Here is a 7,348-nt window from a genome sequence, read left to right on the forward strand (position 1 = left end):
TATGACAGTTCTTGTCCATTCGTTTTTTATGCGTTTTGTTATTTGATGTTGCCATGTGATTATGGACTTTCCTAATTGATTTTCCTCTGAGTTCAGTATTTTTCTGATTTTACTTTTTAAACAAGTTAAACCATAAACATTCGAAAATACCTCTGTTTTTTTTTAATTTCAATATTAATGGTGTACATTTGAAAAGCTTTATAATATTCAATGTAGTAAAAGTGCTTGTATGAGAAAGACATTTATACTTCACAGCAACTCTTTAAACAATTTTGATATGAAGGAGTTATAAAATATATATTTCAAAATACTAAAATTATGATATGCATGTTGAAATCAGGTTTGTCATGGTTTGTAAGTCATCTTGCTGTTTTGCCTTTGATCAAGTTTTGTAAAGTATTTTCCTGCTGATGTGCTTTCTAGCCTAGTTTTTATTTAACAACATAAAAAGAAAGACTGAAAACTGCCCCGCAAACAATATATATACCGTTATGAGAACTGATTATTCTGCATCTTGTAGATACTTTTTACTTTTATTTCGACATTGCACAAGATCATCCGTTTCTCAGACTGAATTTGACATCTCTACTCTGAATTTGTTGGATATGTAATAATTGATAATCATGTCTTGGTAACATGATTTTTTATTGGCTTTTGGGTAGCTAACAGTACATATAAATACGCTTACGTCCAGTGGCGAATCAAGGGAAAGGGTTCCTTTTATTTTGGATGATCAATGTATTTGAACGAGGACATATTCCTCTTTATTCTGGGTCAATTAAATTTCAGAATATCTTATACTGAAAAATATTTGAGGACAATAAGATAAAATTTATTTTTGGACTTTGATAGACAGGTATATACATACTCTGTTTGTTTACTTTTCTACTTGCATCTGTCCAAACATTGGGTTTTTATATTCAAGGTTTAATCAGCATTAATACCAAATGACACGTACTTGTTTAACTAATTTGATTACGATAATCAGTTGTTAAATATTATTATCGTTTGATATACTTGTTCTGCTATCTTTTCATTAAGAGCATATATATCATTCGTTGTTAAAATGAGGCTATTGGTTTAAAGATATTTGTTTGAAAATACTTTGTCAACAACAATGAAATAAATCAGAGTGAAAATATATCAACTCAGGTATTATATACATATGATGAGTTAAACATGTTTAAAGTAAAGATTCGAAGTCGGCACTTTTGCTTCATTTTTTTCCTAATTTGGTTTTTATATATGCATGTCGTGTATTTTAAACCTAATCTAAGTTTGGATTGTATGTCTGGTTTAGGAAATCATTTAAATGTTAAGCTTTTTAATGCATTTTCAAATATTCCATGGTAAATGATATGTATTACATTTGTTTGCTTTCTTTTCGGTCTTTCTCCTTGGTTTCATTTCGGGAAACATGACTTTTTTGTATCCAATGATTATTGTCAAATGATAACTCAGCAATTATGCACACTGTTGGAACAATACTCAACGAAACTTGATCAAAACCAAAACATCATGATGACTTACAAACGATGATAATTTTCGTAAAAATTCTGATGTTAACATGCATTCAAAATTTTTATAATTTTGAAATAAAGATTTTATAACTCCTTCAGTTGTTCAAAGAGTTGCTATGTCGTATAAAGGTCTGTCTGGTATAAGTACTTTAACAATATATAAGATTATCAATTTTCTATATAAAAAAACGTATGACTTTCGTATGATTTGTTATCAAAATATGTCTTGCTGATATTTGGAACAAATCATGTGAAAGTTATAATGAATAGGTACATGTAGAGTCAACTTCCATTGTACTAGATTCATTTACAGGATCATAACATAAGGCTTTTAAATCGTACTAGAACATGGACATATACAACATTTTATTATATATTTGACATATTGACATATTTGTAAAAATTATTCAGCCCTTCATCTCTCTGTTAGAGGCCTTTTTGATAAATGATAGAAAATGTTTTTCACTGATTATGCATCGAGTGACTCCACTTACCAAACTGCATGCATTTGTAACTTAAAGTTCATAAAATGCTTAGCTTGCAATAACATTTTTGTTTGGCCTACGTACGATGTTCGTTTTAAACTTTTATTTGGTTAAGTGATCAACAATTGCCCACACATCTGTCTAGATTGATGTTTTGGGTTATCATCAGTTCTGTTTAGAAATAAACCTTGTTAGGTTGGGACTTTTGGACGTTTTTGAAAATGATCTTAATGTGAAAAACATTCAAAGAATAAATAAACTCATCATAGATACCAGGACTATATTTAGTAAATACGCCAGGCGCTCGTTTCGTCTACATAAGACTGATCAGTGACGCTCGAATCCAAAAACGTTAAAAAGCCAAATAAATTACGAAGTTGAAGAGCATTGAGGACCAAAATTCCTAAAAGTTTTGCCAAATACAGCTAAGGTAATCTATGCCTGATGTAGACGCATACATTTAATCCAGATAATACTTCTGTTGTCACTTAATTTATAGAGTATGAAAGCATTTGAATAAGTATTCTAATTTGAAACACTTTTCTACTGGATTAAAGGTTCTATAAACTAACGCACTGCGATATCAGACATAAATGTCAAAGGATAGAAAACTTGTGATTTTTAGTAAATCGAAATTGGTTTTTAAAAAGTCGAAATGATCTTCATTTGTAACAAATGAAATAACAGAAGAAGAGAACCCCCAAATTTCAATCAAACCACAAAGTTCCTAGTTACTTTAGCATACAGCAAAGTAACATTTACTGAATAAATCTATAATGATTAAGTGTAAGACAAATTACTTTTTGTAGGCTGTTATTGGCTTTGAATTAGCTGTTAGTAACTGCGAGTACCTTTATACTTATATCTGTACTTACTGTTGTTTTTGTTTTGTTTCTGACATGTTCAAATATTTAAACACATCCGGTCTGTGCTTGTGTTAGATGTCTGTCTGCTTTTTATTGATTTGAGATTTAAACTGATATTTACAGTATGTTCATATGTTGTACTGTTGAACCACTGCCCCAACATAAGGGTGATGATTCGTGCCTTCAAACATATTGATATCCCCCACATTTTATTTTTGCCTGTCTGAAGTCAGAATATTGTTATTCAGTGCTTGTCATTTGTTGCTGTATATCATATTTGCTTTTTGATTAGTTTGTACATACATCGGGTTTGTTCGCATATGAGAAGTAGTGATAACTGTGAACACAACAGATTAGGAAGTTCGTGATCAACAAAGGAAACCCTTTCATTTTTTTCACACACCACGGAAGAAGTACTTGGTCAAAATTGTTGATGATATAAGCTGCATTAAAACATATGGAGTGTATTATGAATTAATCGAGTCATCAGAACATGCAAATCTTTGCAGATTTTTAAATCTAATAAACCGATTAGATATACAATAAAGGTTAGAAAACCGAATAGATCACGGGAACGAAAGAAATAAACAAAACCGGATGTATTAGCAGTTTTGTTAATGCGTAAACATCAGGATTTCAGATTTTCATATAAGCGCTTATCAAAATAAATTTGTGATCCTATAGTAGTGTAAGTCAATAGGGTTATAGAAAATTTAAACTGTTCCAAATCTGATTTGTACATGTCCTCGCGTGAAGCTACACCATTATGAGTCTAATTAGAAAGAACTGTTGTTAATGAAAATAGTTTCAAGATTTTCTTGATAATCATATGAAACAAATAGCTTCACATCGTAGTTTGATAAAAGCACACATTTTATTGATCCTTGTTACACGGGTGTCTTATCCATTCAAGAACCTGGAATTTGTGGATGCTTTTTTTTTTTACTTTTTTTAATGACAAATATAAGTTATAGTTCCAGCTGATAACGCCTACAATGGAAAAAAATATGTAAAAAAAACCTCAAAAAAACAATTTACGTACAATGTTCCACGAACGAGCTTGAAATAAACAGCAAAACTCATAATCCTACAAGATTTTCAAAGGATGATATTTTTCAAAATCACAAATCTCCTTATTTGTTTTGATCAAAATCAAAGGGTACGAATGAAATCTACGATCATTATATAAGTTACAAAAGCTTCGAAAAACTTCTCATAAATTGCATTTCAGTAAATATTGACAATGCAAATTCCAATAGGAACTCCTCTTCCGGCTAAAACTGTACAACTTTTACTATGAAGTTATCTTATCCTAGAATTGATAGTTCATATGCACTTCAATGTTTTCCAAAGGTCAAAATATAGGGTTGTGCGGCATATTTTTAACGTTTATATGCCATGAACTTTTAAACTAACACTAATTTTCTTCACTACCCCTACGTCGAATGAAGGGTTACTACAGATTCCAATGTAAACAAAATGCACGTGTATATTTACTGGTAACATTCCCAAGGTTTGTCTCTATGAGATGGAACACAGAGAGCATAACTGGGAACCAGAATGTAAACAAAATTAATTTTCTATGAATATTCTAAAACTCCCCAAAAGAGGCGTGGTTTGCGTAACAGCTGAATTGACAAAGTGCAATCTTATAAAAATGATACATAACTGGATCATAAAGATTTTCGACTCAACACCTTTTCTAAAGTGTTGACTACTATTTTTTTCTACAGTTAAAAAATATTGTGATGAGATATATTAAACCAGTGATGTCAATCAGATATGGATTTCTAAAAATTCTAAAGATGTACTGCTTAATCTTAGATCACTATCTCATTGAAAATGATATCTTGAAAATGCTGGACATTATTATCGAGAATATATTTTTTGAGATTGAGGGATTTTTTTAACAGACAGATGCTATTCAATGGTTTTTTATGTTCTTATGTTGTACTGTTATACCACTGTCAGGTTAGGGGGAGGGTTGGGATCCCGCTAACATGTTTAACCCCGCCACACTATGTATGTATGTGCCTGTCCCAAGTCAGGAGCCTGTAATTCAGTGGTTGTCGTTTGTTTATGTGTTACGTATTTGTTTTTTCGTTCATTTTTTTTGCATATATAAGGCCGTTAGTTTTCTCGTTAGTATTGTTTACATTGTCTTATGGGGGCCTTTTATAGCTGACTATGCGGTATGGTCTTTGCTCATTGTTGAAGGCCGTACGGTGACCTATAGTTGTTAATGTTTGTGTCATGTTGGTCCTTTGTGGATAGTTGTCTCATTGGCAATCATACCACATCTTCCTTTTAATATTATCTCCCCATAAAACTGGCTGATTTGTTTAGTACTTGCATGAAGATAAAACACTCAGAATCCTGCTAAACATATTAAAGACAAAATATAAACGCACCTTGTTCATTTTTTTTTATTTTTACTCTCAGATATATTGATGGTGTCCTATTACTGAATAAACAATAGTTAAGTCCGTTCTTGCATGTCATATATCCCAATGAATATGACATGAAAGGTACCACTGATACTAAAAAGACTACTTTAATCTGTAAATCATTAGTGGCACAGATTGACGACATCAGAATCAAATATATGCATATGACAAACAGGATGATATCAATTTGTCATTTTTAAAAAGCAACATACCCTCTGCCCCGTTGTATTTTGTTTACACATCGTTATGTATACGTTATCCTCGTGCATATTCACATTATACTAACAGGAAAGTGTTCCGCACGCCAGAACTGCTTCAATATAGTAGTAATGAGAAGGAAAAATTAAAAATGACACGCCGTAAATTTTTCAGACACCATTTCAAATTGGTTGATCACTACGATGTGTCTGTGTCTAAACTAAGTAACAATATTTCTATCACGTGTTAGATTATTGTTTACAATCTATGTCGTCTGGTCTGCTCAGTACCGAAGGGTACATATTCCTGAGTGCGAGCTCGCACTGATATGCGACGTGTCATAGTATTTATATATCCATCATGATTCATGTTTTAGTTATGTTTTGATGATACATGTGTGTTCGATGGGATGAGAATTTTAAAAGTATCACACTACTATAATCAGAAGGTATCTAATCTATTATGTCTCTTTTTTTATTTACATTCCTTATTATTATATTTAAAAAACAAAAATCCATCATTACACTGCTAAAATGCTATCAAATCACGGGATATTATGAAAGTCTTATCACGTATAACATAAATTCATAGATCCATAGAATCTGAAATTAGAACCAGAAATGTGTAAAAGATAACTGTACGTTTGTAAGCCTCAACCAAAGAATTGAAAACGTAAAGGGAATTCAGGTTATGATAATGTTGTGTTTTCGAGCTTCAAACGGTGATTTTGTTTCTCTTCTTATTTTTAATGACAAATTAACGATCGGGATAAAATTTCAAACTGCAGTGTGTCGTATTGTCAAGGCTGTGTACACCATGATCTTTCCTTTCTCATTGCATATAGTTATTTTGTCTTTCTCCCTGTCATAGTGTACAGCACGTGGACGAATCAGTCCTTCCGATCCTGTCAGTAGTACTTGACTGTGTTTTTCATCATTGTCTATCATTGTTAGATTATTAGAACTTTAAAATATAACGTAAACGTTGTGGTTTTTGTCAACTTCCACATCGTAAATTGATTTAAAAGAGTCAGCTTTGAACTGCCACAACTCATCCCCATTTCAACTACAACAATGAAATATGTCAGTGATCTCCTCTATGTAGAATATCCTATCACGTCTAGTTATAATGTAATAAATACCATGACGTCCTATTTTCATTGTTTCAAGATGTTTTCCTGATATAATCAGAACCGCTATTGTAAAGATTCCACTATTTACGTATAGATTCCCTTCGTTCTGAGATACTCCATAGCAAAGATGCTCTAATCTGACTTTCTTTTCAACGCTGAAAGTTTTACTATTGATTATGTCTAAACAGTTTGCGCCACCGTATGTCACAACAATTACGATTGGAATCTACAACAGCAATATCATACGGCAGACCAGAGACTTCAATGTTGCGAATATGTTTATCAATATTTCTATATTCGATTAAGTTCTTTTTTTCAGTGAAATTTGTCATCAGTAAATTACCATTGGGCAATATGACGCATCTTTTAATATTCATGTTATACTTTGACTGTATCGTAATTGTTTTTACTAACCGAAGTTTTTTGTTTGAATTATTTATCTGTATTGGGTAGTTGATACTTATTTGAGCTAGTTGCCTTTTATGGTCCCTAAATTCTAAGCGGGCTGTAGATTCTGAGACCTTCAGTCGTCAAAATTCTTTAACTTCGTTTGATAATTTCTCAATAAGGGTATTGATATTCATTGTCAATTTATAGTCTTTAGTATCAACGATTTAATTCTTTATGGATTCCGTCTCGTTTACGACTAAAGTACTTATCAGATGTGTGCCAAGAAATACTGTTCTGTCTGACGAAAATT

The sequence above is a fragment of the Mytilus trossulus genome, chromosome 13, assembly GCF_036588685.1.
Source record: "Mytilus trossulus isolate FHL-02 chromosome 13, PNRI_Mtr1.1.1.hap1, whole genome shotgun sequence".
NCBI classification, from domain to species: Eukaryota; Metazoa; Mollusca; class Bivalvia; order Mytilida; family Mytilidae; genus Mytilus; species Mytilus trossulus.